The sequence below is a fragment of the Poecilia reticulata genome, chromosome 20 (assembly GCF_904066995.2).
Source record: "Poecilia reticulata chromosome 20, P_reticulata-male-v2, whole genome shotgun sequence".
Lineage (NCBI taxonomy): Eukaryota > Metazoa > Chordata > Actinopteri > Cyprinodontiformes > Poeciliidae > Poecilia > Poecilia reticulata.
This window is the reverse complement of record NC_088849.1, coordinates 6,614,921-6,628,089: the sequence shown is the minus strand read 5'-3', so window position 1 is coordinate 6,628,089 and position 13,169 is coordinate 6,614,921. Positions and strand designations below refer to the sequence as shown.

General features: G+C 38.6%; 1 long non-coding RNA gene across 1 annotated transcript in view; it reads right to left on the bottom strand.

Annotated features, from left to right (window-relative positions):
• The window catches only part of LOC103482251 (uncharacterized), a 50,601-nt gene extending 43,529 nt beyond the window's left edge, over positions 1 to 7,072 (bottom strand). The window contains exons 1-2 of the long non-coding RNA XR_014085365.1: positions 7,029 to 7,072; positions 6,196 to 6,282 (exon numbers count right to left, since the gene is read on the bottom strand). This is a non-coding gene — a long non-coding RNA (uncharacterized LOC103482251). The remainder of the gene's footprint in view (positions 1 to 6,195; positions 6,283 to 7,028) is intronic.
• Between the last annotated feature and the right edge of the window lie 6,097 nt (positions 7,073 to 13,169).

Below are 13,169 nucleotides of genomic sequence, written 5' to 3'. Positions count from 1 at the left end.
TTTAAAATTGCATGAGGTCCAGTGTGAAGTTTCCACAGTCGTTGATGACAATGTCTGCAAATAACAGCGATGGATGACAAATCTGTTTCTCCTGGCCCATTTGAAGTTCATTTTTGCTTCAAAATTCAATGTGACCATTATTATGTTCAAGTTGTGCTACAAGGAGTTAGCTTATTACCAAAGCTTTCATGTTTTAGCATCTCAATGCTAAACATCAGGAACAAACAAACGGCAACAGGTACAGACGTTCCCATTACCAATGTCAGAATCAACAGTGTTCATTTCTAAAGAAGTATCGTTTCCATGAATGATCGGATGCCCTTGAAACACGTAAAAGCTGAATGGGTGTAATCGCAACCTGATGGTTGAATGAAAAACGGTACATATCTTGGTTGTTGAGCTCATATGCCTATTTTTTTCCATTATTCGGCAACGAAATTGGTTTTAAAATTGGGAATGTTGCTTATTTTGTTATGTGGTTTTCAGTTCAAATTAATTACATACCCTGCGAGTAGCTTAATTAAAAATGTTTATTTGAGTGCCACTGCCAGTAAAATCTCAGTGACTGAGAACTTAGGCATAATCACTGTGACTGCAAAAACACAAAGTTTTACACAATATTTTTGGCCTGGTTTCTAGAGCAAATATCTTAGTACACCTGAAATAAAACAAAACTAACTCTTAAGTAACCTCTCAGCAAGATATAGGAGCTTGTTTTAAGCTAACAATTCATTAAAATTGACGAAAACGTACTGGTTCCATTGGCAGATGTTTCCACTTATGGGGAAAAATGTCTTGTTAAAAGTATAATAATCTGCCATCCACTTGATTTCTACAGAATTTATGAGACGCTCTCTACAGCCTGGAGGCGCTAATGCTTGATTGAAAACCCTTTTTCCCTTGACCTGGTCTTGGACTCGGTCTGGGCCACGCTGTATTTCAATGTAAGTCAAACGAAATAGTCTGGCGAAGCAACAAAACGCCGTAAATCAAAACACCTGTTGCTACCAAACCAGCACTTTTCAAAGTCTCTCAGCTTCTTTGAACGTGCCCACCTTCTTTTAGCCCCCTTTTTACGGCGGTGATTTACAGCCGGCGCAAAACTTGATAAATAGTCATCAAGCGGGGTAGAGAGACAGAGAGAGCCCTGTCTGGATCAGCAGCGGGAGGATCTAACCTCCGGGGGGAGGAGGAGAGAGAAGGGCGGACGGAGGCGACATGTTGAAGCGCGTCAGCTTAAAAGCAGGTGTAAGGAGCCCCTCGGCACATCCTGGCATCCACTTCCTGCCATTTGTTCTCCGTCTCGGAGATTTAAAAAAACTCTGAAACCACAGTCTGTTGGATCTATACTTCTTTCCTTATTTTGGTCACATTTGACTGCAATTACTGTTTGAATTTGTCCTGATTCAACCTGTGAAGGTTTCCCTTCTGTTTTCAGGATTTCAGCTGTTGAGAGGAACAAACATTGCCGCGTGAGGCTCCCACACACCAGATTTGTCGTTATTTGGAAAACTCCCTCAGTAATTTAGTCATTTAGTACATTTTTGCTCTTCAGGAGTGAAATTGTGTATACGGATGGGTAGACTGGACTATGCAAGTCTGAGTTAATTCTGTGTTTACTCTCAATGTATCACTCGTCGTGTTTTTTTGGATCAAACTGAGGAAACTTCAACACGTCACTACTATAAACGTGTTGCCAAGTTTGTCTTTGCCAAGCGACATTCAAATTCCTGCTCCAATCAAATGACAACCATCGATTTATGGACAACAGTAGCTGTGTTTTTATTAACCATATAATTGCGTAATTTGACATTTCAAAACTAAATTTGCTTAATGGAAACATGGCAATTTGGAAAAAAATCTAAATTTTCTATAAGTTGGGGTGATGTGGTCTTTCAGCTGCATCAAAATTTGGTTTATTTCACAAAACTGGAATCCGGTTGTTGACACGAGTCACGTCAACAACCGGATGTTGCCACTGGCACAAACCACAAAGACGAAAACACCAGGAAGTGGTAGGAGGATGATGGCACGTGTTCTTTTAATGACTTATCGCATGAACAAGCTTGTTCACGTGTGATCTATATTGCGTTTCTTATTTAAACAGAAACACCATAGTTAAGAAATTGTGGTTTTTGTACATTAGTGGAATACTGACAAAGGTTTGCGCACATTTGTAATGAAAACGCAACTGCTAAGCCACTCCGTATTGTCTTTACTTATATCTGAGTTAATTCAACAGCTTCCCCCTTCATCTTCCTCCTAAAACACAGATTAATTTCAGCTTGGCAGAAGGTTACAGAGTAAGAACTACCACCAGGATTACGTGCGTGGGCATGTGTGAGTGCCCGTCTTCGTTTCCTACACCGGCTGCCAAATCCACTTCCTTAAACATGTCAGACATAATCCTGCTACAGCCAGAGGGGCAGAGGCGGAGGCTGGATGGAGTAGACCGATAAAACGTATCTGTCCAGGTGTGATCGTCTTCCCTGCCGTATGAAAGGGACGTTTAAAAAAATGCTAAATTACCCGCTTTAGCTGGCACTTAGAGAGACCACAGCTATTTTTTTTTTTAAGCAAACAGCCACAGTGGCTGTGGATAGTGGATGTGGGTTTGAGGTGCTCCTGTCTACTGCCAGAGGTTGACTTGACTTTAAGTGGAAAACCACAGATGTCAACAAAGCTTTTACTGGAGTCTCACACTGAGCTTCTTTTTCCCTCTTTGGTGCTTAAAGTGCAACTAACGCTCAAATCAACTTTTCTTTTCCTCTCTGGTAAACTGCTAAGTATGATATTTGGGGTTCTATCTGTGCAAACCTTTGACATTTTCATGTAGTTTGTTTTGTTTTGCGTCGTTTTTGCCTCAAACTGTCTCGGCGCTGGGATCCTTCGGTCGAGCAGTGCTTAGGGAGTTGAGGTTTTCTATTGGTTGCAGCAATAAAACTTGTTACAGCTACATCATAGCCCGGCGTTCGAGTATAAAAACATCTCACTCAGACACACCACCACGCCCGGTCGTGAGTCAGGAGTTGGAATAGTAAGCATCAATAGAGTTTTTCAGGTTAGCATTTTATTACCGATTAGCATAGCGTTTTATTTTAGGCATTTAGAACATTTAGTCATCAAATTACGTTGTTGATAGATTTTGTGGTGCTTGTTAAATTTATAGATCAGATCTAATAGCTAAAGGTCAGTATGTTACATTTAGCTTTAGCGTTGTAGTTGGTTCTCGTACAGCTAATTTAGCTGTTTAATTGTGTGTCTTTTAACAGCAGGGGTAGGCTGCTCTCAGTCAGAGCAAGGTTTCTAGTAGTGCTGCTTAATTTGAATTCTATGGAAGTAAATATGTGCCATTAGGATTTGAATTATAAATGCCTCTGAAATTTAAATGTTATATATTTGTGTTTACTTTTTCAGTGTATTCAGAATATATTTTAACACTGAAAAAGTAAAAATACATATTAAAATATTTTAATTTAAAAATATTCAGAATATATCAAACTATATTCAAAATATATTTTAACACTGAAAAAGTAAGTACAAATATACAACATTTAAATTTCAGAGGCATTTTTAATTCAAATCCTGATGGCACATATTTGCTTCCATAGAATCCTAATCACTGCAATATTATAGAGTGTAGAATATCAATATTACAAAAGACTGCTTGGACGCAACATTTGACTGGCTGTCATATTCCAAGTGGTGTGCATTCACACTGTATGCTGCTGCTATTTGCCAACCTGAATGGATTCCCTGTAGCTGCGTTTCCACTGATCATATATCAGCACAATTTGACATATGGAAAATATTATTACTTATTCAAAACACGACAATTTTATTTTTTGAAAAAGGTTTTTGTTCTAGGATGCATTATCTTTTTTGATGCATCAAAACTGGTTTATTTCACAAAACTGCAATGGAAACTCTTTTTTACATATCAACAACTGGATGTTGCCACTGACGGAAACCACAAGTAATAATTGTAAGATCACAGCAGCATGTTTTTAATGACTTATTGCGTGAACAAATGTAATTATGTGTGATTGCCTTTAATCACGTTTCTTATTTAATGGAAATACCGCAATTGCAAAATTTAGTTTTTTCGACAAAGTTTTGCCACATTTGTAATGGAAACTGTTATGGTATTATCTGCAATGCCACCAGAGTCCTTCAAATTACCTTAGAAACTATCTGGGCATGTGCTTACAGCAAAGCAGTCAGAATTTATGAAATGCTGGCATGCCATCAATAATCTGAGATATTAAAATGCTGATTTAGTGCTATTTTTTGTTTCCGTTTAAATAATATTCCTCAACGTATTAACCTAATCGCTCCCCAAACCATAACAATAAAAATGACAGATTTGAATTTTGGCTCGTACTTATAATACAAGAACAAAAAGGTTAATCGGTCATGAATCTACACTTATTCCAATTCCATGAAGGCACTAAAGTATAGTTTCGTACCGTAACTTTCAGGTGTGTAGCTGTGCATCTAGAAATTTACATTGGGCGTTTTTATTTTCGCTATTCAGTGTTTGTGCGTTTAACATGCATCTCTTGCTCTCTCACAGAGGTAAAAGGGAATAGATGAGCCACTCTCTGTAAACAACACAGAGGCAACGATGAAAGGAGGACGTGACAGGCTGGCAGGAAGAGACAGAAGATACTGTCCTTAAAATAAAGAAGTCAGCCTCTCCATTCCATCTGTCACCGACTCCAACCTGCCATCTCCTCCATCTCAGGTTGTCGTCTTGGCATCTCGTGCCGCGCTCAGGCTGAATCAAAACTAAAACAGCGGACGCAATAATTCAGAGCCTTCTCTTTTTTTCTTTTGGGAGGAGGGGGTGGGGGGTTGCAAAGGCAGCACATGGGTAATTCGGAGGCAGTTTCGAAAAAATAAATGAGAAAGTGTTGAGAAACACGACTGGGTGTTTAAACTGTGCCTCCGGTTTTACATTATGCACACCTGAATCAAATAAATAGCTCGTTACCGAGGCTTCTGCAGAGATGAGTGACTGAATGCTGATGAATTCCTGGGAATAACTGGCTGAGTTTTTAATACAAATATGTGGAGAACTTTGTAGATATTTCGCTAATGTCTAAAAAACACAATTTTGAAATTGAGGCGTTTCTATTAATTCAAATCACATGTGAATGAGTTTGTTCATGCAATAAGCTGTTGATTATGATGCTCCTATCACTTCCTGTCATCTTCTTTGTCCAGTAGCAACATCTGGCTCTTCATCACGTGATTTGTGTGATGCGAATAAATTGTTTTCATTGCAGTTTTACAAAGTACGTAAATATCGATACGGCTGAAAAAAACACCTCACTTAATTGAAAAACGTAAAAATTTCTCAAAACCCCCGTATTTACATTAAGCAAATCTATTTTTGTGATTCCAATTTCACATTAGTACGGTCAATGGAAACATAGCTACTGTCAGGGCCAATGAGAACACAAGTAAAGGAAAGAGGCAGGCAGGTATAGTTCTTGATTTAAAAATAAAACAATAAAATGTATTTAGCTTCTTTTTTTTCACACAACTTACAGGCTGCAGCTTTAAGTTTTAAAACTGCTATTTACAAGCTGCAATTGGCACATAGATAAATACAGTAGATGGCCCCAATACGTGAGCTGATACTCTCACGAATCAACCTGCTAATATCAGCTTGTTGTTTCAGTGTCACTTCAATAAAGGTCCAAAAAGCAAAAATTAATAATGTTCTACGTTAAAAAAAAAACAAATTTAGCTACTAATAAATTCACCAGATGTTGACGTATTTCTGCTTTTGTCCATATATCCCAATCAAAGAGTCAATAAATTAATGTGCCACAGTAATATGAAAATCATAAGATTTTTTTTTTTTCTTACAAAGTGAGGTACTTTTGCTTACCTTTGGGATCTGTAACATGAATAGCTCCATGTAAAAAAATTCTTGAATGGTATGAATCTTCATATATCATTGGGTAAAAAAAATAAAATTGAAACAGATATTTTTCCTTGCATGCTCACATAAAACAGAGAAATGACCTCTAGGCACGTTGCCTTTGTTTTACAGTCCCAGAGTGTTTTTAGGATTTTTGCACTTCTCCAATGCAGCTGTATTCCAGGCATTAAACGCATTCTGAAGCATATCACCCCGCTATGTAACTCAATCTTTCACAGAGGTTCAAAAACAAACCTTACCTCCTCCAAGTACGGCTAGAAGTAGCATCCGTCAATATAGTGGAACTGAAGGGTTTGGTTATACAGCTGGCTGGCCGGGAGCCACGTCTCCAAAAGACATCAGAGGGCGAGCAGTGAAAGGAGGAGAAGAAGACGAAAAGTAAGAATTTGGTTGTTTTGCTTTGGCCTGGCCCTTCCTTGGTCATGCTAGGCAGCAGCTGTAAGCGTAGCAGTCAAAACAAATCGAGATGCCAAGGTGCTTTTCCACACACGCCTCAGTCCACGAACCTGCGGACAATGGGGCCTGCATTTGTGTCCTGTAAATTGTCTTTCGTAGCTCTGGTCTCTACGAAACGTCACCCACTTCACATGTTATGAAATAATCCTCCGGTGAGCAGTCACAATCGTTTAAAAAAGAAACGATGGACTGAGCAGAAGGTTCTGGTATGGAAATTGAGTCTTTTAAACGTAAATTAGAGGTATAAAAATCACGAGGTAATTCCGAGATAGTCTCATGTTTTTCTGATATTCCCTACGTTACACCAAATATTTTGTGTATATTTTTGGATTTTAAGTAAAAGGTCAAAAGTAGTTTTACAAATGAAAGTCTAAAATTCATCCCCCAGGACTCTGACAGAACTAAACAAAGATCCACTTACCTTCAGGAATCAGCTAATTGCTAAACAAATAGAGGTGAACAAACATTTAAAGGTCACAGTGCACAGCAGAAAGGGGGAGAAGTTTAAAGCTTAGCTAGCTTATGCCACAAAGTCAAAAGCCTTTGTTAAGTTTTTCTTTGACATTTTGTCTCTTTTTAATTCCTGAGTATGGAAATGTATTGATGAAATGTTTACCATTTGGGTGTGTTTTCTGTGGCAGCCATCTTGGGTCCCTGCTAGACCCAAGATGGAAGTGAAGCTATAAGAGCTGGAGTTTGATTGGTTAAAGCTTAAACGGTTTAAAAGTACAGAATGACTTGGAAATTGGACTGATATTTAATTATTCATAAATACTTGTTAATGTTTACGTTTTGTATGTGAAAGTCAACCTTGTTTTGTTTTTTCTCCCCCACTCTTGAAGGCTTGAGGTGATGGAATAAATTAAATTGAGAAGGTGGGCTTTGACTTGTACGAAGGTGGACTGGTAAAGGGCCGCCATTTTGAAAACTGCTGTTATTCCAGAGCTCCAATAAACCAGCTTTGTTTGCTGCACAGGCAAATCTGGCTGATAACTTGAAAACTTGAAAATTGACGTTCACAACTGCTCTCCATTCAAAACGTCTGAGCTTGAGCAAATTTGCAAAAATATGCAAATATAATGGAGACATACCCCAAAAAGCTAGCAGCTTCATTTGTAGTAGAGATTGCTCAAAAATATCAATATCAATACTAAGTTTATATTCATATTAGTTTGATGCACACTTTCCAAGTTTGTATTTGTTGTAAAATAAATAATAAAAAGTTATCAGTTACGTTGTTGTATCACATAGAATTTAAATAATTATTTTTCAAGACCTGGTGAATGGGTCTTTAGCTGCATTTCCACTGGCCATAAATTACAATTACGAAAATAAATTTGCTTAACGTGAACACGACAATTTCAGAAAAATTTTAGATAAAAAATGGAGGAGGTGTTTTTTCAGCGTTATGGAAATAAATTTATTTGGCAAAACTGCAATGGAAACACTTTTCATATCACACAAGTCACGTCATCAATGGCCGGATGTTTACTACTGGCAAAAACATCAAAGAAGACGACAGGCAGTGGTAGGAGGGATGACAGTTTGTTTTTACAGCAATAAAAAAGTTCAGAAAAAGTTATGTGTCATTCAAACATGTTGAATCCATCACTCTATTGTAAAATCTCAGAATGCAATTTCTCCAAAATGCTGCTTACATAGTCGCTCCTAAATTGGTGGTGCTTCTTGCTCCAAAACCTGAATAAGACGCCGACGTTTAAACTCAAAGAGATGGATGATGAGCGTTAGCGCCATGGCTGAGTTATGAATATATGTCATGTAACTGTTTACTTCTGTCGCTGCCAGGACTTTTAGCGACTTTTAACAAGCTTATTTGCGTGTGGTTTCAATTTAATTTCTTATTTAACGGAAACACCGCAATTGCGACATTGGATTTTGTTCGACATTAAAAGGAAAGATCTGTGCACATTTGTAATGGAAACGCAACTTATGTGTTTGCCACCTCCTCGCCCAGTGGGGCAAACTCCTCAGGCTGCAGAAAAATCAACCCCACGATTAAAACAAAACACCACAGTTCCACTCAGGAGCCTACACCTAAAATTTCCACTCTCCCTCCTCGCCCCACAGCAGTCCCCCTTTTTTTTACTCCCTCTTCCCTCCCTCTTCCCTGATCCCGTTCCCACCTCCTTTCTTCTTCTTTTTTTTTCACATGCTTTTACAGTGAGGTATATGCTGAAAGCTCTCTTTGTTGCCACGGTCTGTGGCGTTTGAATGGTACCAAACAAGCGCCCAAGTGCACCGAGCCCCCAAGACGGCCACTGAATAGAATTCTTCCCCTGACTTCTCCCTGGCCGAGCGACAATGACTGGGACCACTCCTTTCTAGTCGAGCCCCGCACTAATGGCTAAGACAATATTTGCAGGAATGAGGAGGATTTAATTTGCATTCAGACTGTCTCCCGACTCCTTTTCAGCAGGACTCGGGCCTTCTTAGTTCAACTGCGCCGCAGCTTCTGAAAGTCCCGCATTCTGCCGATTTCGCTTTGATTTTTTTTTTTCCTCTCTGTTTCTTTCACCCCACAACCCTGTCTTCTTTTTTTCTCTCTCTTTTTTTTTTTAGTCTTTCAAACACCATTTGCTGCCCGGCGCTTTGGTTCTCCAATTCAGACTCGTTCGGAAGGGGAACAGGTGTGGCTAGAAAGGCGGATGACGTGGTTTGTCATACGTTGCATTGAGGATACCGTCCTAAACCGCTCTAATCCTCCTGCCCGCTCGGTTGCGCTAATCGAACCGGTTTCTGCATTATCCTCAGGTGAAACACGGCCTTATCAAAGTCCTCAAGATCTTAAAGGGTCCACATGAAACGGCGAATCATTGTAACCGCTTCCGGGATTAAATATTGAAGCTTTTTTCTTTTTTTTTCCTTTATCATAAACTGATATTAAAGCTATTGTTGCAGATTCAAATTTAGCTCCAGGCTGCAAAAATAATTCCTCGACCAGCCCCTGATTAAATAAAGTAATTAGTAGAGTTGTTTTAAAACCGCGGCGCTTTTGGATTACAAAAGAAAAATACAAGAGGCGAACGCGGGCCTTAATGCTGACTGACAGCAGAGCGGGCGGTGAGATGTCGTGAAAAACACTGAACTGGTTTTTTTTGTTGTTTTTTTTTCCTGCAGGCTTTTTGAAGTCCTTTAGAGCTGCTTCAGCACACACATTACGCTACGCACACAGTGCTAATTATCACGGCAATGTTTTCTTTTTTTTTTTACTCATTTGATGGAGAAAATGAAAATACTCCTGAGGGATGTTTCCATAGAAATCTGCCTCCCCACTCCCTTCCTTCACAAAATGCTTGTTGCATCAATTGCTGCTGAATAACTGACTGGTTTTTTTCATATTTGTATTATTTTCTTGGCTGCCTAGAGGCTCGGTGCGACGGGACGACAAAAAGGACTGAAGAGTGCAACGTCAGCTGGGATATTACACCCAGGGAACCTGGAATGCCGCCATAAGCCGTCCGTCCGCACAGACAGATCATTTGCATACTTAAGGACGGCAGTGAAATCTATATTTGTGTTGCTGAGCTGTGGAGCAAGTGATCTGAAAACAAAGAGAAACATTTCAGGGTTCCATGCTTTTCCTATTTTTATTGGAATTTATCGCAGATATTTCTACAGCAAAATAAAGGGAAAAAAACAGAAACAGGAAGGAAGGAAGAAGGGAAAAACATTAGAAAAGGGGGGGCAAACATTTAGTAGGAAAGGAAATAAATTCTGAATATACTAATATTTTCTATGCTCTTATTGGCTTTTTTATTGGAATATGCTGAAAACTGTGTAGGATCTCTGACATTGAAGAAAAGAACGCACTGCTTTTGATATTTTTCAGTGGCTTAATACACTTTTTACATATTTCCAGTGCCCGTTATATACTACACACCTTCCTTGCCATCATATGTCAGTTTAGAAATATCACTGTTGCCAGAGCCATTACTTGAACATTACATAATTGATTATGTTAAAGTTGCAGTATTTTATTTAAAAAAAATTTTTTTTTGAGATTTGCATAATGTTATAAATTATTCCCTGGAGTGTTGCCTTGATTCTGTTGTGCATTTTTGAGAAATCCACCTTGGAGCTGCAGTTTCCAAGCTACCAAGCGTCTCCTGCCCTGTTACTCCCTCACTCTGCTCCTTCAGACTAGCCAGAAGCAATTAGCAAACACCTGATGGAACTGTCCATCTGCTGAGCTCATTATAGGAGCTACTTCTCAGTACAACTCTGGTAAAAATGTTGCTAACAGGTTAAAGGATGAGTGATGTGTTGACTTCCTGAAGGAGGAGTTTCAGAAAGAACTGCGTTTCGTAAAGAGATAGACGCCCAATTTCAAGGTGTTAAATTAGGAAGCAAAATTTATTTTTAGTCATACGTGATATATGCAGCATTTTTATAACAACTGGAGTTAACATAGGTACTTCATTATCCTACAAAATGCCACTATGTGCCTGGAAAATACATAATAACGCCCAGTTGAAACATACCCTCATACCTACATAGTGTGTCTGATTATCTTCATTTCAATTAATTACATGGATTGTAACGCATTCAAAATTTTAATGCAGTTACTGTTAAAACTACAGTTAAAACTTTGTTGTTGGTTTGTTTGTTTTTTTGGTGGTTTTTTTACATAGAAAGGTTCTGAGCCGGAACCTTTGTATGTTGTGTTTCTGGTACACCCGTTAACCTCACGCACATGCGATATACGGAAACAACAGCACCAGATGACAAAGCTCCCTCTCTTGGCCCACTGGGAGTTCATTTCTGCCTCAACAAATGATATGAAGGAACGCTGGAAAAGGTTATTGCTGTGTTCAAGTTGAGAAAAAAGGAGTTTGGCCATCAGCAAAGCTATTTAAGGCTAAATTGTATCTCAATGCTAAACATGAGACAGACTTCCCCAAACTCTAATGTCAGCGTCCACAGTCCACATTTCTAAAGAATTTGTATTTTTCTTTCAAAGGAGTTGCATTTCACCAGCAATTTGCTCCATTCTGATGGTTGAATAACCGAAGTAACATATTAAAAACAATAAATATCTTTGCCGCTGTGATCATATGTACATTTATTCAATAATTTACCAGCAATAGGGGTTTTTGTTTTGAAAATGTTTATTTAATGTTTTCCATTAAAATGCAAACAACACCCTGCAATTAACTCGATTAAAAATGTTAATCGAGTCCTACCACTACTTTTAATGTAGGCAATGTAAATAAAGTGAGAGTTGGTTATTAATTGTTGGATGTCCTCCTGCATCTATTGTTTCCCTTGAACTCTGGCGTTTGTTCACATTGGCTTTTCTCTTTCCTCCCCTGGTTTTGACAAAAAAAAAAAGCATGGTACTAATTTATTTTAAATATAGGGACTTTTGCATTGACTTTCATTCAGTTTTCATTAATTTCTACAGCCTAACGTTGACCTAACCATTACCAGTACACCCCTAACCCTAAACCTGACCTACGCTCAAATTCATATCTTATTCCTTAATGCTAACCCCTAGCCCAAAAACGGCACTTTTTCTAATAGGGTTTGGGATTTTGGGCCCCATAAGGAACGGTGGGTCCTCACAACATAGTATTTTGTTGGAAAAATGGGCCTTACAAGGCGTGAAGCGCTAAAGCACACACACACACAGCCTTCAGAAAGGCAAGTTTCTTTGACAATAATTTGTCCTCTAAGATTGTGAGACTGACATTGTTCCCACCTTTTAACTTAGAGGCAGCAAAACGCTCTTGTTTTAAAGACATCGCTCTGCTGGAGAAGTAGATGTAGCCTCTGTCAAGAGGTTTGTGCCTCTGGGAACGTGAGATGGTAAACAGACGTTTGACAGAACTCTCAAACGCACACACACACATACACACACACACACGTCTGTAAAGCAGTTTCTGTTCGCATATTCTCTTTGAGATTTCTGTGCGGGGCCCAACGAGGGGAGCGTTTGTGCAGCTTTGCCTGGAATGTGTGTTTTAGTCATAAATATTCAGCTGACAAATGAATAATAATAATAGCGGCAGATATGTAATTTAGGATGGGATTCTGACTGACCCCGCGGATGACCCTTTCAAAATAATGGCTCATACAGCTGAATAATTTAACATCACATGCAGGCTGTGGACATAATAAAATTTCTTGACATTACGGCAACTTAGTATTATTTCACATATGCTTAAGTGCTGTGTGATCATTTCTAGTGAACACATGATACAATGTCTTGAAAAAGCATTCATACCTCTAGATTTATTTTTGAATTTTTTGACATTTATAATAGGAATCCCAATGAGGTTTTCATGTGACTGACCAATACAGAAAAGTGCAAAGTATAGGTGGCTCTTCCTTGGTAAAGGACATGACTTGATTGTATTTAAACAGGGCTAAAGTGTCTCCACTTTGAGATAATTGAGAGAGGAAATATCCATAAAATGCTTAAAGATGGGTGCATTGTTTTATAACTTAACTCTGTGTTGTACTTAGTTTTCATGGTGCTGTGTATTTCAGTAATGTTTTCCAGTGGTGGCCACATTTTCACTAATGCGCTGAAAATGGAGTAAATTTTTCCTTTAGTTCTTTTGCTAACTCAGAACATGTTTAGCACATTTAGCTTCCCCTTATTTGGCTGTTTAGTCAACTTTCAGCTGAATAAAGTTTGACATTTGTGTTGAAGCTTTTTCGACTGTTAAGAATTTGTCAAGTAATTAGTTATTTGTATTTATGCTCTTATTTTGAAGTGGGCAAAAACTGC